Raw genomic sequence first — 21,442 nt, forward strand, 5'->3', positions numbered from 1 at the left:
CATGACTGCAACGTTTTGTTATAAATCGAATTCGAATCGAAAAATATGAATATTATATAATAAATAATGAAATATTTTACATTTTAAATGACGAATTCACAATGACCAACATAAAATCCACTTTAATAATATTTATATAATATTATAAAGAAGATAAAACAAATTCATCGAATTTTAATGAAAAATAAGGCGCATACCTAATATTAAAAAATTAGAATTTTTTTATATAAAACATGCCGAAATAGCGAATCACTTTTAAAAAATAAACCACCTTTTCATCAAATTGATGAACTTTGAATGCAATAAAAATAGTATAAAGCGGAAACGCTCTAAGCATTTACCACATTTAAACTAAAAAGCGTTAAAATATCACTGATTTCCAAATAAAACTCCGATGTACATAATATTAATGTATCAAACATTAAAAATAAATACATAGTAAATAAATTCTATGAAAACATAAAAAAGCTAATTCTTTGTATATAAAATGGATATTTAAATAAATTACAAATATAACAAAATCAAATCTAAATGGATGTTATAATAAAATAAACATATTTAAAGATATCTTCTAAAATCATAATCAAATATATTATTAAATTTGGATATTAATAAATAACTTTTAAAAAAATATATATTTATGGTATATTTCTGCAGCTATGTTTGTCTGGCACACAATCCAACCTTCGTGGTATATAAATGCTATGTTTTATACTTCACATTATAGTACACATATGAAATACCTAAATATTTTGATTGCCTTAGTCTTATTAACATGGATACAATTTCCACATACCCTATACCATATCAGTGTTCAATTATTTAAAAAAACTTGAATTATTTATAGACCTCCAGCTTGAATTAATTCTCAACTTATTCAGAAACTAAACAAATAACAAATCAAATTGGCAAATTCTTAAAAACTAACCGACCACTGAATGGAATATATCATTGCCATGATTTTTGTTTATAAGCTGTGTTTAAATTTTATTTATGTAGATTATATTTTCTTTTTATTTCTCCTAATCTATGAGTTTGTTTCCATTGCATATTTTTAAAAGCCTCGTATTATTGATAATATAAAACATATACTTTTCTACTTGTCTAACAACAAATACTTTGTTACATAATGTGGTATATTTTACTTATTAAATATTGTATTTCTTTCTTCTCCAATACACAATTTTATATAAAACTCAAAAGAATGCATCTTTAGATATGTTGTGAAGCCACCGTCGTCATCGCCTGATATATTATTGACTTAATTTTCTTTGTTTAAATCTCTCTATTAAGTTTCTAACACAATTTTAGGTAAAATATATTGATATAATTTTCATAAATAATAATTTGTACTTTTTGTTAACTATAGTAATTAGTCTTCGTCCAATATTTTTTACTTCAATTTCATTATAGGATAATGTAAATTTAAAACAAATATCCTCTTTTTCTCTTATGTGTAAAATACAAATAATGTTTCACTCAATAAACGTAATTGGTAATACTGCCTAGATTTTGTCCTAACAGTGTCCACCATGATATACTCTCATTATTGTGTTTTATTTAACATTTTTATATTGTTTAATTTTCCAAACAATTTCAGCATTAGATGTCAACAAAATAAACAACAAGCAGATAATTAATTTTCAACAATTATGTAAAAATGCCAAATACAAAAAGTAATTTGTAGCTATACAAAAACAAGTAAATAATTGTATAATGAATATATATTTCAATATCCAAAATACAGAATATTTATCTCGATTGAATTCTGGATACAATTCCAAATAACAAAAAATTACCTACATTATTTTAAACTTTATCAACAGTACAAGGCATTACAACAAAATACAACTGTTCGAAACCAACCAACACCACCTCAAAACCCACTTTATCAACATATACAAGTAAAAAAAACGAAATATTTTCATAGCAAATCCCTTAGCTACCTCTTAAAATGATCTAAATATCAGCCATTTTTATCTTCAGTGTATCTTTTTTGCTTTAGCTTAGACGCCATCAAAACGCTGCAAAGAGCACCATGTTCATCATAAATGGTAACTGATATTTTACTTTTACTTACCAAATGATTTTGCTTAATGTATGCACCACCTTGACAACTACATCTAATACTTGACATCGGCAGTACCTAATTTTTCTTGAAATCATATCAACGGATTTTGCAAAATACTCAATATTACACAATTCGAATGTCTTCAACATGTCGTCATCCATGAACGAGAACAACACATTGAATAATCACCAACACAAAAACTTCATCATCAAAAATTCTCCTAGTTTCAAAATAATCTTCCATTGTTTCAATATTCAAAAACACATCGAAATGTACCGAAAATTTTCGCCAAAATAACACAATTTCTGTAATTCTTCAAGCAACATATTTCTTTTTCTTTAGATTTTGTAACTGATTTTTTTCAACATCTTCATCAACTGCTGCCCAACAATTATAACTGAAGTCTTGTCAAACACCAGCAAATCACAATTAAAACGAGTCCCCTGAGTTTTGTTACAAATTGCTCAAAAATGATCAATCCAGGTATATAAATAAATTACACACACAAATATATTATGTATTTTTCAGAACCTGCAAAAATCTGCTATGTATTTTCAACATTTTCTACTACTTTTTCCTTTATAAATCTGAATATTTTTTGAACACGAAAACTCACACATTGACTGCAAAAAATATATAATTCACAATGTACAGAAAGGTACATGTCCTGCTCCCTTCAAAAGAGAAAAAGGTACACAAACATCTCGCAACATTTTCAATTTCATCGATTATCTATTGTTTGCTGTTAAATTTTATTATTATTCCTCACACCGAAACAACAACATTTCGCCCTAACTTATCCTGAAATCACACCAACGGGTTTGGCAAAATATCCAATATTACACAATACTCGAATGTCGTCTTCAACATGTCATCATCAGCGAACGGCGAGAACAACCCCTTCAATAATCACCAACACATGAAAGCTTCATCAAAAAATGTCTGCCCAGCTTCAAAATAATCTTCAATTGTAACATTTCTGCCATACTTCAAGCAACATACTCCACGAACTATTTTTTTAGATTTTTGAACTAATTTTTTCAACATCTTGATTTTTGCCCTCTTACGTCAACTGCTGCCCAACAATTATCACCGATGCCTTGTCAAACATCAAAAAGTTCTTTGAGATAATCTTTGGAATATACAATATTTTGTATACTGTACTGCAAAAAAATAGTTACAAGTGTCCCTAAGTTTGGTTCACAAATGAACAAACCCTGATAAATAATTATGAATAATAAATGTGTGTATTATTCATTAAAATATTGAATAATTAATATACAGAAGAGTTGACATAACAATATAATATTTTCTTTTGAAAATATATTCCAAAAGTTAAGGTACACGTCCTGTCTCCTTCAAAAGATAATAAATTTCATTCAACATTTTTGATTGCATCGATTCTGTATTGTTTGAGTTTAATTGAAATATTGTTTCTTATTTACCATACCAACTGATTTAGAAAAATACCCAATATTATAAAATTCGAATGTCTTCAAGGTATCATCGAACGAGAACTACACTTTCAATAATCACCAACACACAGATATTCATCACAAAAAAAACTTCTGCCCAGCTTCAAAATAATCTTCAATGGTTTCAATATACAAAATCATACAGAGAAATCAACAAAAAGCCTTCACCAACGTAACAATTATGCAAAATCACTTCAACCAACATTCCTTTTAAAAATGTTAGTTCATCGAGCAAATTTCTTGCCTTCGTCCATCAAATGCTGCCCAACAGTTATCACTGAAGCCAATTTTCACAGGTTCTTTGCGATATATCAAAGAGTTATAATTTAAAACTATACTGAAAAACAATATTTGGAAGAGAGTCCACTGTCTTCCGCCCAGAAAAAAAAAACGCATTTCAACAACTGATTGCAACATTTCGCCCGCATTACCAATATGGCAATTATTTTCGACAAAAGATTAACGATATGTTCCTATGATTAAATTAAAAAACAATCACCTGTCATCGTATTATTTGCTTAGTAAAAAAGTATATTTTTAACCTACCCTTGCCGAATGCATTGCATTTCTACCCTGCTCCAAAACAGGAAATTTCAACACCTGCAAACAATTCTTAACGGAGTTGATTTTTATCATTGGTATTATATGTTTGAGCAACACTAACATTTCGCCCTCCCTATCAACATCGATATCAATTATTAAGAAATGAAAAACCCTTTTAAATATTAAGCACATTTGGATGCAACACTTTGCAAATTCAACCTTTTCAAAATCAAACAATAAAGCAACGATGTACAATACATTGTATATTACAAATTTGACATATCCTATGTGCTCCAAGTAAAGAAACAATTTTCACCGGTCGACAAACTTATATTTTGCATCAACACTGTACATTCCGCCCGTCTTATAGCAAGACTTGGAAAAGTCATAACAACAATCAGTGAACAGACATCACATCAATTTTTAGAACATAAACATGCCGTCCTCCTTATCAATATTCATATGTATATCAATTAATTTCAAAACAAAATGTCTATTTACGAATGGCTCAAAAATTAAAATATGAATATTAAAGATATGAATATGAATGCAACAATTTCAAAAATCTCTTAAATATGATACAAACTAGAATATTCAAACGACAATGCACGGAAGATTTTGTCATTACGATATGTATTCAAAAAAATACATCTCCCAACATGTTCAATAACAGCGATTATCTATTGTTTGTGTTTAACTACATTTAACAACATTTCATCATTAACAACAAATATTTTCGGAAAAAGTAACTAAACATTGCTAAATAATGCAGATGTTCGAAGAATCATAATAAATATGGATAAGCAAACTCAACAATTATCACACAAATTTGGACTTCTCCAAATTTTTTATTTTTTACAACACGACAACATTTCGCCCTTCTCACCAATGTGTCCCAAGAAGTTTGGTTTCACAAGAATACGAGTAATATATTAAATCAATAATGCATAGAAGCCCTTACGATAACATGTTCCCAAACTCAAGTTACATGTCCTGCCCGCTTCAAAAAAGGAAGAAACAAAATCTCCCACAATGTTTAATGTTCTTTACAGCGACATAAGAAGATGTTGCCCTCTTTATCAAGATTGAAAAACAAAATATTGTCAAACAAAAAAAAAAAAAAAAAGGATAGCTCCCTAAATGAGTTTTAGGAATTCTTAAAATTTTTGGAGATACGAATATGAAATATGTTATAAATTTTCCAAATAAAATATTGAGCCCATCAATGAATGCATTTTGAAAATATATTCCAAGAGTAGAGTAATTAGTAATTATATGTAATTAGTATTTATTACATCAGCACTGCAACATTCCGACCTTCTTGTCAATTATTTTTGAAAAACAACAACAATTCCTAAATGAATTACGAATTCAAATGCAACACTTTGACAACCCCAACCCCTCATCTTTCAACACAAATATTGATTACATTTGGAATTACAATATTCTTCAAGCAAATTTGGCTCATATTGCAACAGCACAACGGCAAACAAACAGGCACGTTTAAACTTAACTGGGATAGCAACATATTTCATATTACTAAAAAATATAATTGTGGCTTTTCTTCGATGTCAAATTGTATGTAGCATGCTGCTTTGTGTCTGCTGGCCGCTAGTGCCCTGATGGAATCTTACGAAATGTTCAAAAAAGAAAACACTGTTCTATTTTAAATATATTGAGTACACATTTGAATGCACCAACCATAATGTCTATTTAGAAATAAAAGAAGTATTGTATTGAAGGGTATTATAGATTTGGTACACTATAATTTATATATTTAAAATTTCTTCCAAACAAGAGTATACAATTTACAACGAGTGACACTTTATATTGTTATTACAACAACATTGCGACAATTAACACTTTCTATCAACATAAATTTAAAAAAAAAATTGCCTGAAATACCGTTTCAATATCATCCTGCAACACAAAGATTGTTTCTATTTAACATTACAACATATATACTTTGGTAACAACACGACATTGCCCCCCACCTTGCGTCAACACAAAATGAAGAATCATGACTAAGCTGCGATAAAAAAACATTCATTCCACTGGCTTCGAAATCGAATTACAACCAAAAACCATAAAAATATAAGAGAAATGTCCCCTTCAAACAGCGGAAACAATTTTTAGCGGCCAAGAAATTTTATTGAAGAAATTAACTATCTGCCATATTTATCTTTCTAATTTATTGCGCTAGCAACATTGCAACAATTTGACCTTCTGACGAATGTCTCAGTCCAATATTAACTTACAACACAACCATTGTTTTTATTTAGCATTACAACATTGTTTAAAAACCTCCACATCTCGCCCACCTTACATCAAAACAACGACAAATTATTAATCATTATTAACTACGATAAAACCACTCTTCAGTTTATCCAAACGACATTTCTGCCTTCGATGTTAAATTGACAATCAAAACACATGAAAATATAAGCGAAATTTCGTCTTATTTGATATCTTTAGACGATTTCTGAAATTTCAAGAAAATAATGGAAGCTTTCTAACAAATGTTGACACTTTATGACGCTGATAGGATGCCCAATTAACATATTACATAGTTACAAAAAAGGCTTGAATTGTATAATATTTATATACCACAATCGCATTTCAAAAATGTTGTTAACATTTTTGTAAAGAAATATGAAGACACGGCTAATCGCCTTATTTGCAAAATCACTACAAGACCTTTTGCTGCGGTATAGTAACGCAAGTTATTTGAAAGAGAAAACCTTTCCTTTATCCATTATTCTATAATCAAGGAGTATTACAGATTCTTCGCCAATCTCATCCTCATCAGGACACGAACCTATTCAAATAAGCTCAAAATCCATTGAGTTTTTTGATGAATATATTAAAATGGAATCTTTAATATGATAATCAAACATTATTTCAATAATTATTATCATTATAATTTATGAAATCACCAATAATCGAATTCAGCAATAATTCATGCCCATGCTTTAAATTATTACCTTAAAAATACTTTTTGACATTAAACGGCAGCTTATTCAGTTTTCTGGATAATTGTTCAAAAAAACACATATACGGCAGCGACATCTTTAAAACCTATCCAAGGTTGGAAACTAGCAGAAGTATAAAATTATTTAAATTTATTTTAGAGATAAAACCACGAACTGTAACTGGAGTAAAAAAATGAAAGAATTTTCTAAAGGAATATTTTGGAAGTGATTTTTTTAAATCATAAAAATATCAAACATTTCAACAAAGTCATCCTGTCTATTACTTAAGGAGGGTTACTTTACGTTTAACTCCAAATGTCAATGGCAAAACAAAATGAATAACATACACTTTCCAAATGTATACAATTTTCACAATTCAAGCAAATTACATTGCATTAACTGCACAACATTTTGCATTTAATCAGCGAACAGTATTTACAACTTTGCGAATCTCCCAACACCACAGAAATATCTATACGAATATTACTTCAACAAAATCGTACCTCAAAGTCCGAAACCAAGTCAATCCACTTCTAAAATTGAAATTAAACTAGTTCAAGAATAAACACAAAATACAATCCAGAATTGTTGGAACCCCATATAGATAGGAATCCAATTCTTTTCTTTTACAAAATGAACACAACGATCCCACGAAAATTAAATATAAAATTTTATTAAACATATAAACAGCCTAAAGAACAAAACTCAACTTTCTTCGAATGTACCAGCAGGCTCACCACATTTATAACTATCGTTCCGTATCCTCAGAAACATGTCTGAAGTATCTACCCCAAATTTCTACTCCATATCTATCTCATCAACAAAAGCGTATATCAAAGTCAAAAACCAAGTCAAACCACGTACAAAATTTTAATTAAATTAGTTCAAGAGCAAGATCTATGCAAGCCTGAATTGAAACCCCAAATAAATATGAAGCCCATTAGTTTTTACAGCATATTCAAGAACACTAACTATAGAAAGAAAATTAAATAATAAACTTCAACAACCCAAAGAAGATTTAGAACTAAACTCAACATTTACAACCTATTCAATTTTATTGATGTCCTTTTTAAACAGCAATCAACTATTTTCATGATAGATGTCAACTTTATTATTGTTTCTATGATAATCAACACTACAATTTATTGGATTTGGACATCAACAACACCACATAATTGTTGGAACCCCATATAGATAGGAATCTAATTCTCTTCTTTTACAAAATGAACACAACGATCACACAAAAATTAAATATGAAATTTTATTAAACATAAAAATAGCCTAAAGAAGAACAAAACTCAACTTTCTTCGAATGTACCAGCAGGCGCACCACATTTATAACTATTGTTCCGAATCCTCAGAAACATGTCTGAAATATCTACCCCAAATTTCTAACCCATATCTATGTCATCAACAAAAGCGTACATCAAAGTCAAAAACCTAGTCAAACCACGTATAAAAATTAAATTAGTTCAAGAGCAAGATCTATGCAACCCTGAATTGAAACCCCAAATAAATATGAAGCCCATTCTTTTTTTTACAAAATATTTAAAGAACACCAATTATAGGAAGAAAATTAAATAATAAACTTAACCTAAAGAAGATTTAGAACTAAACTCAACATTTACAACCTTTTCAATGTGGATGGATGTCCTTTTAAAACAGCAATCAACTATTTTCATGATAGATGCCAACTTTATTATTGTTTCTATGATGATCAACACTAGCATTTATTGGATTTGGACATCAACAACACCACATTCAACAACACCAATGCACCTGTCCTAGACAACTACATTCAAACACATCGATTTAACAACCAATTGCAATCCTCTTAAATGCACATGCAGCACCACAAGAAATCCCAGAAACTGCGACCCAACATAAACAGTAGTACAACTACAAGTTCTAAAATGGTAATTTCAATCATTTCTTCTGAGCATTTTATCTAGTGAAGGTGTTTTTTTCTACAATTTCAAACTCAAATTCAACAACATTAAACTCAAAATTGTAACTCAAGTGCTTAGAGAGAAAGCTCCAATCAACACATCAAGCAACACATGAAGTCTTTCAGTATCATACCTAGAAAACCTTAAATGGAATTTAAAAAAAATGTCCAAGAGATTTAATGTAACCATTTTCGAACACTGTGAATTCAGATGCATACATGTTCAAAACGATATAAACCACTTGTAGTTTACGGTTGTGTATACACCTATCGATAAATATAAATGTAACAATTTCCAAAACCTTTTTCAAAAAAAGACATTAAACTGAAAAACATAATTGTATTGTATTTTATGTGACTCAATGAAGAATAGCAATTCTAAGCTGAATGTTACACCTCCACATATCCCCAACTTCAATGACAGCAACAACAATATTTATTTACAACGATATCAAACTCAACTCTACCACCAACTGCTGAAAATAAATTTTATTATATTTTACCTAATTTATGAATTCCAAAAAACTGCGCCTATCTACACCAAAATGTCAATATTCAACATCAACTATATCCACCATCCTAGCAATTACAACGATATCTATTGCCCACCATGATATGCCACCACCACCTTTAACCGTCCTCCTCTTCACATCCTTCACAACCAACAAAACACACATCCACAATATAATTACGAGAGCATCAAAATCACAACCGCATGATTATCATCATCACCACCACCACCTCCAATATATAAAGCACCAAGAAACATCACAACATCTATTGGATTATCTTATCTTTAAACTACTCCTCAACATTCGACAAACATTAACTCAAAAGTTCAACGTAATATTTAAAACAAACATACCGACAACAACATCAAACTGCTACAACAACATAACATTTGTAATGTCTTCTAAGAATATAAAATACTCTACAAATCTACTCCATATTGTGTTCTTCTAAATAGTAAAACTTTATTATTGTCGTCAACATTTTGTTCTGTTTCTTTTAACAATTGTCAAATTTTCCAGATTATAACAAACAAAGCGCCTTTCTCATTGTAAAACTACATAGGCCAGCAAGCCGCCATTGTGTTTGTATATCCCTTTCTAATGAAAACTTTCACCCAATTGAATCTAACCACGAATTGTAACTTGAATACTGTATTCAACATATATGCTATTATGCCAATATTGTTTAGATATTAACAAATGTTTACGTTTCTGAAACTACTACTTTTTATAGAATTTGTTACCCCATATCATTTCTCTAGAAAAGCTTCGTTTCTTTTTTTCTCCTTTTTGTTGTTATATAATTTTCATATAATCTATGTTTTCGTATTAGCCTTATATTATTTGTATTGAGAAAACACACTGGGGTGGTGAAGTTAATATAAATTATTTTCAATGGTAACGCGCATAACTCAATATTCAACAATAACCAACATAAGCATGTATGTCAGCCGATTCTCGTCTTTCTTTGTTTGTTGTGTATTTAGTTTTTCTATTTGGAAAGTAATCGATAATGACTACAATAGTGTACAAAATGCCTTGTTGTTTTCAAAAATGTCCTTTATGGGAAAATATATATTCTCTAACATTATCAACATTTTATAAATCCACCACCACCACCATAAGAAATAAGCAATATTTTAGACGTACATATTTCAAATTACTCTAGAACTCACCTTCTTTCTCAAATTGGTCTCCAAGTGGCTTGTTATGTGTAAAACCTAGCGTTATAGGCCTTAGTTGATTACTGCCACCTTACATACATTTGCTGCTGCACTCCCTGAGAATATTTTGTTAATTGTTGTAATAATTTATGTCCCAAAAATAAATGCTTTATTTCACCAACTAATATTGGTATTGAACATCGAAGCATATTAACCCAAAAGAGAAAAGAAAAGACCATTTAAGGCCATAATCAACCGACCACATCATGACATATTTTGTAAATGTTCTTTATATGGTAACTCGTAAAATAAGACTCCTTCTTGGAGAATTTTCAATGTAATTAATGTGAATTGTTTAAAAAATGTACCTAAATAAGATTACAAAGCTAACTCCAAAGGTTTCTAATTGTAATTGTATAATGGAAATAAATTACAGCACAAAGTAATTGAAAACTGATTTATCAATCCCCCTATTTATGTATAATGCTTCTTTAGGCCCATTTAAAACATTAAGTTATGACAATGTTTGGGATACATGCTCTTCTTCTTCTTCTCTTTCAATGTTATCCCATCCTTTTTTTGCTGCTGACGCAAGTTACTGAATTTGTTGTTTGATTTATTTGTGGGTTTACAGAAATAATTTGTATTACTTTTTTTAAATGCCAATGTTTTTGTTCATCTAGAATTTAATTATTTTAAATTAGAATGAATGAATTATTTACGTACGGTGTGTGGTGTCCTTCTTTGTTACAAACAAATTATGCAAACAAATGTTATGACAAGTCTACATTTTATTTCAAATATTTCTTTATGTAACATGTGTTTGTTTTGTATTCTCTATTAAAAGTTTTAATTTATGGTGGAGGCTTCACAAAAATTTGCTACATATATTCCAAAAAAGGCTTGTAAATTATATACATATTTGCATTTGGTAAATATGTATGTATTTAGTGGAACCAAAAATGCTCAAATTTATCTAAAAAAATGTATTTGTTAATGCAACTTTTTACAATGCAAGTATCCCTTGGCAATAATTATTGAACTTGTGATATGTGAACATGCTATACTTACTCGCAACAAAAAAAGGAGTTTTTCTTTTCTATATGCAGTTATATTTTCAATATTTTAACAATTATTAAATATTATACATATTATTTTTGTAAAAAATACATTACCATAATACATTACCATGTACTACATACATATATTTTTGAATGTTTCATAAAAAAATATTCTTTATAACAATATATACGAACATTTTATGTTGAATTTCTAAAAAAATATATATAATTTGTATATGTTCTTTATTGTATTTTTTAATGAACAAAAACACAACGATCCCACCCACTTTATACAGCTTCAATCCCCACCACAGGATTATAGAAACATTACATACAATTTTATTCACAAATGATGATTTGAACAAAATATCCATGTAGAGAGATACGTCGAGTCTTCTGGCCCATAAAAATCAAAAATAAGACCCGAAACTTGTTAAGAGTTGCAAGACAATGTTTTTGTAAAATTCTTCTATTCAATTCAGAGAAGATTTCGTCATTACCTACATATGGTTTTGAACATTGTAAAACATTATTAACATACCCTTGTACTATTTATGATTATGTTGAAAAAATTGTATATGTACCATATGGAGTAAATATTGTTAACTCCTTTATGAACCAAATCTCAACAGTTCTAATCTACATCCAGAATGTTCTTCATTTGGTATACACTTTATAAAGAGATATGTGAAAATCGAATTTAAACTTTAAGGCATATTCGAACACTTGTAACATTACAAAAAATGCAATCTTTTTAATGGCTCTCGATCTTATAAATTGTAATAAGTTCATGCAAAGTGAATGAAACTCAGCATATGCTTCACTTGCAAAGAGAACTTCTCTTGGCACTATTTATGGGTTTTTAAAACTGTATACTCTTCATTTTTTACATGTACTACGCTTTAATTTTCTGTATGTTATTATTCAAAATATATCTTCTTCGATATTGTAAAAATAACGAAAATAAATCCTTAAAAAGGCAATTTTTCTAAAGTGTTGACAAATTAATTAATTTAAACATAAAACAAATGTATGTGTGCATACAAATGGCCTTTCAATGGTCTTGGATTTGTAAATATTAGTACAGAATTATTATAACGTCTTCAAAAATTTACCACCAAAGGAGGTAAAATCTATTTCTGTGTATTATTCAACACAATACCTATTGAGTTAATAGCTGATTCAGCCAACAAAAAATATACAAAATAAGAAAATTAAGTAGCCATAATAAAATAGGGTCTATATCCCAAATATTTTATATTTTCTCTGTTTATAATATATATTTTATGTTTAAAATAATCCACGTTATTTAATTAGCAATGCCACAAAAAATTTTATTTGGAAACAAATTTGTTCTATGCGCTTTATTTCTAACTATTATTACTTCGATTCTAATTATGTTTTGACTATCAACAGTTTATACTACGTCGATAAAAAATATCATTTTCTCTATATTATAACCATTTGATATTCGTACTTTTTTCCCAATAAATATTACTAAAATTATTGTCATAAATCACCAAATCGTAAATTTTGCCACAAACACAGCTAGGCATTTCCCTGAATAACTTATATTTTATTTCACTTAATAAATAATAAGGCGATCTCCAAATATTAAACTATTTAAATAATACATTTAAAAATGTAACCAAAAATTTAACAACATTTTATGTTAATAATTTTTTTGAATTTTCTCGAAATTCAATCTTCAATTGTCCGAATAATAAAATATTCGCTACAAAAAGTTTCTTAAAAATTAACAAGAATTCAAATTTACCTGCAATGAAAATGTAATATAAAATTTGAAATGCAATTTCCAATAAAAATGTTAAAATGATGGTATAATTTAAATAAATTACGGAAACGTCTTCAGTAAAAACCCAAGACAACTGCACTCAAAAGACAAAACTACTAAAATTTGTCGTCAATAATTCAAACAATTTAAAACATAGTTTTTCTCAAAGTAAACGAAATGAAATTCTCCATAACATAAACGGATATGTTAATTGATATTTTTCCAGACTATCAAAATTGCTAAATATTTCAATACATAGTATTTTTAATAAAATAAAAAAAATCAAACAAAAACATTCAAAACAACGTATAATTTTCAAAATCCAATGCCACAGAAAAGTGGAAATTCAACAGTTTTTTCAACCCTTTCAGAAATAAATTCAAAATGACGTTAAGAAAAAACTACTTAAATATGTCGTCAATTATTCAAACAATTTAAAATATATTTTTTCTCAAAGTAAACGAAATGAAATTCTCCATAACGTAAATGGATGTTTTAACTGCTCTTTTTCAGACTATCAAAATTGCTAATTATTTTTAATAAAATATAAAAAAATTAAACAAAAACACTCAAAACAACGTATAATTTTCAAGACCCAATACCAGAGAAAAGTGGAAATTCAACAGTTTTAACCCTTTCAGAAATACATTCAAAATTACGTTGGCAAGATATTTTTTTCTAAATATACAAAAATACATTTAAATACATTTAAATATAAAAAAATTCAAAATTCTAAAAATACATAAAATATCTACAAGGGATTCCAGATATTTTATTTAAAAACACAAGGAAAATTAAGTCTAATGGCAAAGAATGCTAAATAAAATACATATTTAAAAATATATATGATATTTCAATACTTCAGAGTCTCAACTCTTTAAAAACATAATTCAATAATTCAGATAAGTCAAATAGCATAAAATTACAATACAATACAAAATGTTCAAAATAAAACCATATTTCAAAATGCCAGGAAACTCGAGACAAAACAAAAGCACCCAGTTATTTATGCGAATATTCTTCAGCGTTGAAACACAAAAATTCCAAGTTTCAAATAACACACAAAGAAATATATAATAATTATATTAATTAACTCAAATAAACTAAATGTCAATAAAAATACTAAATTAAATTACATGACAATCTAATAAAATTTGCAAAATTTTATAAATTTAAAATCAATATTTTCATATAATAAAGCTAAAATATAAAAACAAGATTTTAAAAATAAACATTTATTTAAATATCCATTACAAAAAAAAAAAAAAAATAAATAATAACTCAAATCTTATACGTTTCTATATTTTTGGAGAAATATATTTCTCTTCGCGTTCTCAGTTGACTAGTCAAGAAAAATGATTTTCTCCGCCATAATCCGGATTATGGTGTGTACGCAAGGTCCTTACGTCATGAGGACGAGCCCTCTCGGTCGGTTGGGGCGGGTTAGTGTGTGGCGTGGGTCGTTCGTTAAAAATTATGTTTCTAAAACCAAAACTATGCAAACATTCATAAAAAAATAAAAATTTCTAAAATCAATCCATTTTCTAAACTTTAAAGCATATAATTTACATCGTTTCAAGGGTGAGGTTTGAAAGCCCACCCACCAAATATTTTAAAAAAGAGATTGAAAATTGTTTCAAACTAAAAATTCAGCTGTAGCAAGTTATTTGTCATTATGGATTAATAAAATTCACAAATATGGAACACCAAAGCTGGCTTCGGCAGATGAATCCCAATTACTGTAACTATGCTGGATCAAGAGGATTACTGAAGATGCTAATTCACCAAATGGATTTCAGTTGAAAATGGGGGAAGGTCTAACAAATATAAAACGAAAGTAAGGCATGTAATTGTTGTATATTTCTACATCACCACCACAGAGAAAATTTTATTCGTCTTCGAAGGGTGCGGTGTAAAGCCCACCCACCAAATATTTTAAAAAAGAGATTGAAATTGTTTCAAACAAAAAAAAAAATTCAAACTGCAGTAAACAAGAGAGACTAAATATAACATATTACTTATTAAATAAAATGCAATGCGAACACGATGGTGAACATGCAACTAGAAGAATTTATTGGGCTAATGGATATTACCTTACTGGCGAAAATATACTTATAAATAGAGGTAAGAGCTTATGTGTCACTACTTACCCTTTTGTTCCATTTACAGCTTTACTTCTCAGAAAATAAATCTATACACTGCGAATAAAATAAATGTTAAATATTGATACTGGGGACAAATCTTAATACTTAAACAAAGGTAACAACAATTATTTATGTAATTTTTATTTTTTATCATTTTTCAGTTTTACGATGGATATATAACAGCAACGGGTACCATCGCAGTTAAGGACTAAAACACTGTCCTTGTACATATTGTGTTAAACAAAAACAGAGGCCACAATCGAACGAAATTACATGATGTTGCCGTACACTGTAGGTGCTTCTGTTCGCCCATTGGTGATCTATCAATCCAACTGTAGCGGGTTCTTTCGTACCGGATTGACCCGAAACTATAGTGTTTCGGCCAGTGACTGCCAACCCAGCAATCATTTGCCAAGCAACTGACTTCCGTAGCCTATCTCACAACAGATATATCTTTATACCAAAGCTAAATAATAAATAGAAATACAAATATTTGGTGTTATCATGAATGGAATTTCCCCGTGAGTTTTGTTTTTCCGCCGTTGCAACTTAAGGGAGAATGTGAAAAAATTCACGGGGAATTGCCGTTCATGATAACCCCCATTATCTAGAATTGAAACAGTTTGTTTTAAGTAAACTTTTGTAAACTTTATGATATTTATTTCAAATTTATTATTTATTTATTTTTATTTATTACATTGTAATGTCAAAATAATATATTTTGTGATTAAATATATTAGCTTAAATATGTATATCCAGGTGGGGATGTTAAACTACTTCGATGTACTTGTACTTGAATACTTCCCTACAGAAAGTTTTTTTAATATTATATGGAATACATTAAAACAAACCACTCCAACTATTATTAAGAATCAATTATCGTATAAGAAAATTGTATTGCCTTGTTATAAAACGAATTTGCGATTTATAAAATTATTATAACATAAAATTATATAAAAAGTAATAAAATAATAAGTAATTAAATAAAATAACAAAAAATCAATTTATGAATCAAATATGGCACAAGAGGTAAGTACCCACCATACCATTGCTATCGATATCGTTTTCGTATGTTTCTCGATAGTTTTGCGGATATTTTGTTCGAAAACGACACACGAGAATGAATTGAAAGCGATTCATTCGTCGCTCAGTTTGTGGCAGGAATACCTTCGATTTCGAATATCGGCAATAATATTATTAGCGAATGAATGACATTTCTACGATGGTGGCGAAAATCATTTCTGTGGAGTTTCTTGATGTTTCTGTTATGTACCTTTTCCGTTTCTATTTCTTTGTTATGTTTGCGACTCGATAAGTAACATTGTTGTTTTGTGTTTGGCAACCTACACATATCGCTCATTTACTCAAAGAGTGACATAACTCAAAAAATTCGTATTCTGAGTTAGCAATTTTTATTTTTTCTACGACTGCTACTTTAGATTGTGTCGAATTTTCATGCCGATATCTCTAAAACTCGACGAGTTACAGCCCATTTATTACAAGTTTCGAATAATTCAATACAAATGTTTTCTGAGTTTATTAATCAATAAAGTACTTCAAATCGTGCTTGATCTTGCACAGAAATTTAGCACTGCTATATGGCTAGCTGTTTGCAAAATATGGTCCAAGTAGTTATTTTAATTTTTGTGTATTAATCTTTTTAAGTTGGAATGTCAAATTTCAATCGCCAACTTAAAACGCGTTTTTCTCGAAACGGGATTTTTTGAGATGTGTCACTCTTTGAGTAAATGAGCGATATGTTGTCTTTATCAACACTTATATGCCATTTAGATATGACACCATTAGCCGGATTTAGCGCATTATCAGGTTTTATTTTCTAAATCCAGCCAAAATCTACCAGATTTCCCATACAAAAATAAATCCTTCTATTGAGTGGATTTGTTTTAAATCTGGCATAAATCCTCGTATACAACTCTGTTTTTAGCAACATGTTGCTAGAAAATACAAAAAGTTGCAAGCTGGCACAAGAAACAAGGTAGATGCATCGGTGAATTGCTACACTAAAAATAATTTAAAATGTAAAAATTTGTAAACAAGGCGGAAAAATTAAATTTGTTTTGATGTGCAAAGTTGATTTTAATCAACCAAGACTAATATTTATGATGTCTAAAGGATAAAATAATTCGTTTATTTATTTTGGATGGGCAAACTGCGATAAAATAATAATTTATTTGCTCTTTAGTTAGCATTAGTAGCATAATGTGCTAACATTTTCAGTATTAAACAATACATTTGTAATTTGACGTATGTTTTTTGAGACAAATTCAATTTACAAAAAATTCTTTTGACGTTTCATATTCGTTCAGATGGGTTAATGCATCTACCTTGGTAATTGTGCTATGAACAAAAATCAACTGACTGCCATTTAAATCCTCCAAAATGTATATCTAAATGCAATGGGATTTGTACTGGATTTATTAAATCCAGTCGAGGATTTATGGCTAGTCTAAATGAGCTATTATTGTTTATATTATACGTAGCATTTATATCGAATTTTTTTTTTTTAAAAAGCAAATGGGAATTTTATACCAACAACATAAAATTATTTTTGAAACAAAAACATTTTCAAAGTAAAAAATGTTTTTCGAAACAATCACAAGAAAAAATATCAAAGACATAAATACAACAAGATAAGACATTATTTTGCTATCATTCTTCAGTGAATGGACTTTGAATTTAACATAATGTTATGTTACGATATGGTGACATAACATTTTTTTCTTTTATACATTTTTACGTATTTAACCGAATTTACCGATCCAATTGAAATTGAATTATTCTTGAATAGATCCTTAAATTCATAAATTTCGTTTCTGATACCATTACATGAAATGTTCCTCCTTGGTTGTGATTTTGAATTAACTGCAATATGTTAAGGGTAATGTTTCTATACATAGTTTCGTAAACATTTTTTTGTTGCATGCATTTTGTCTGGTCTTTATTAGAGTTGTATAGTTCATGAACGAACTAGTTCAATTGAACGATTCATTGAAAAGAGCGTATGAACTAGATCAGTCGATATAGTTCAATAGTTCACTGAACTATAATCAGTCGGTGACCGTACGTTCAACGAACGATTCACAATGTAGTTCAACATGTCGTTCATAAATACATAAAGTGACGGCGTCGTCTATGTTAAGGGATGCCTTCGTAATGTGATCAGTTTGTTTATGTTTTGGATCAAGGTAAATGGAATAGCTGTCCGAAAATGAAGATTTCTACAAAAACATAGAAACATAACATATTACAATATGTTGAATCGATTACCTAATGAATCTGGCTTTTTGGGTAGAAAAAAGGGAAAACATAAAAAGAAACACACACGCACGAAGCTTTTTCGCAATGACAATTTCTACACACACAACATAAGATTTTTTGCCAGCCACCTAAATGAAGGATATTTTTTTTCTAAAATTAATTAATCTTTCTTTAAGAATGCAATAAAACTATGTAAATGTAATATTTTTGTTATGGTGTAGTTAAATTATATTAATATTTTGTTTGTTTGTATTTGGTGTATGTATGCGTTTTCATCAAACGACCGATTAAGAGCCGGCGAACGATTTTTATCCGAATGATTGAACTGGACAGTGAACTATGAACTAGATTACTGACCTAGTTCAGTTTAAAGAGCTGAGCTATTGAACTAGATCTTTCAAATGAACTAGATTGTACAACTCTAGTCTTTATTACTTTATGTCTTTGAAAACATTCACCAAATATTCGAAAATGATAACGTTTTCAAACTTTTGACGAACAAGGGAACAACGTGCTTGTGAACACACGAAAAACATTTGGCAAACATTCGACAGTGATAGTCATTTTCGAAAGTTGTGCCGATAATTCCCTCATAGTTTTAAAGAGGAAACAAATTATTTAGTCCGTGTTTACACACACGGGAAAGTAAATTCAGTTTTTAGGCAATAGGGGGTAGGAAAGAGTATTGAGGAGCTCTTTCCTCTCCGCTCTCTCCCAAAAACTCAATTTACTTTCCCGAGAAATTTGTGTGTCTAAACACAGACTTTCCACACAGTACGAGTATGTTGATTTATTTGTACTTTTTAAGTTCTTCTCTGCTACCGGTCACATACTTTACAATATGCGGTGAATGGTTCTGTTTTATTTAGAGGTAGTTTACACTATCTATCAATGTCATATGACACGAAATAAAAACATTCCATATCTACCCACGCAGGCAATATGGAGACGTAATAAGGAAAATCCCCAATATTGCACATATTAGCGACTATATAATGATGGAAAATGTCATGTCATATGACATTTACATATAGTGTAAACTACCACTTAGTAAAACCATTTCTTCTGTTTGGTTTTTTACGCAATATGCACTACTTTTGGTAATATTAAAATCTACTACATTTACTTTGTCACGTCTGTTCTGGCGGTAGAAAATGTACCGGTATTTATACTTGGCAAGAAGATGTCGAGAATGTTCCATGTTTCCTGATTGATTTTATTGATTTTTATGTAAAAGGATAAAAGCGTATTTGCAGTCACTGATGCCTAACATGACTCCTATTTTCTGCATGGGTGACCTACATAGGATGCTACATAAATACTATGTACCATGTATGTATGCTATGTACATGTATACATAACTTGGTGTATACATTGCGCATACATTTGAACGTAAATGCAGATTGGATACTCGATGTTTCTATGGATGGGAAGATTTTTGTAGAATATTCTATAAGCTAAAAAGAATAGATAATTTATAAACATTTTTGGGAGTAAAATTTTAAGCATTTTCAGAATGAATGCATGCATATTCTTTATTTATTTAATGCTACCATAGTTCAGACAACAACAAATATACGTATTGTCTTCCAAATATTTTTAAGCCATTTACAATTTTTACTATTTTATATTAACTACTAGCAGACTCCGGTTCGCGTTGCTGGCCCGTTGTAATGAGTTTTAATGAACTCTTTTTATGGACTTTATGCTTGACAATTCAAACATGGGTATTTTCTACCTCACTTCTTCGGTCCATTGTCAAACCGATGAGGATTTTAAGCATATCAACAGATTTTGTCTGTAATCTTTCTTTTCTCTTACTGGCTTTGTCGGATTTGTTCGCCCATTGATGCTGTTTAGGAATTATTGTCGTTCATGTCCCCTGTATTTATCCTAAAGAGATCTAAATATAAAAGTTAAAGTTAAAGAAAATGGTTAAGTCGAATTCTCTCGCTTATGGGTACTTTACACCAGAGCTGCTCACATTGAAGATGTGTTTCTCCGTTGCAGGCCAAACAACGACTGATGTTTACTCTCAATTTACGCTACCGTGAAGAAATGAGCAGCCCTACTTTACACGATATGTATTATACGTATGGCTTGTCACTTTTTATATACAAAATGTATACGCAAAGTGACAACCCATATCTAAAATACATATCGTGTAAAGTACCCATTAAGCCCTCGGCACATACGGTCCGTTTTGTGACACGTTGCGCGTTGAAAACAACAACCTCATGAAAAATGTGTAAGTGATGCCAAGTTTGTTCTTGCAGTTTTCATGTGGTTGTTGTTACGCAACGCTCAACTCGCCATATGTGCCGGGGCCTTTAGGCGGCCATCAGACCATCTGCTTTTTCACATGTATGTTGTCACTTTGGGTATACTAATATACAGAACAGTTGATGTCATACATGGGAAAAAGCAGATGGTCTGATGGCAGCCTTAGTGAGACTTACATATGTATATATTTTAGTTT

At 29.5% G+C, this 21,442-nt stretch overlaps 3 long non-coding RNA genes across 3 annotated transcripts; 2 read left to right on the forward strand and 1 right to left on the reverse strand.

Annotated features, from left to right (window-relative positions):
• The first annotated feature begins 1,600 nt into the window (after positions 1-1,600).
• LOC141390441 (uncharacterized) lies at positions 1,601-2,518 on the forward strand. The gene is made up of 4 exons (XR_012409356.1): positions 1,601-1,701; positions 1,827-1,904; positions 1,987-2,054; positions 2,414-2,518. It is a non-coding gene; the product is annotated as an uncharacterized lncRNA (long non-coding RNA).
• Positions 2,519-3,562: 1,044 nt separating this feature from the next.
• Positions 3,563-8,637, forward strand: LOC141390435 (uncharacterized). Its single transcript, XR_012409350.1, has 2 exons — positions 3,563-7,943; positions 8,533-8,637. It is a non-coding gene; the product is annotated as an uncharacterized lncRNA (long non-coding RNA).
• On the reverse strand, positions 3,652-10,917 carry LOC141390437 (uncharacterized). Its single transcript, XR_012409352.1, has 2 exons — positions 8,343-10,917; positions 3,652-7,752 (listed from the first exon to the last, which is right to left on the reverse strand). It is a non-coding gene; the product is annotated as an uncharacterized lncRNA (long non-coding RNA).
• Between the last annotated feature and the right edge of the window lie 10,525 nt (positions 10,918-21,442).

This window comes from Musca autumnalis, unplaced genomic scaffold (assembly GCF_047663935.1).
Source record: "Musca autumnalis isolate F117 unplaced genomic scaffold, ASM4766393v1 scaffold_1, whole genome shotgun sequence".
Classification (NCBI taxonomy): domain Eukaryota; kingdom Metazoa; phylum Arthropoda; class Insecta; order Diptera; family Muscidae; genus Musca; species Musca autumnalis.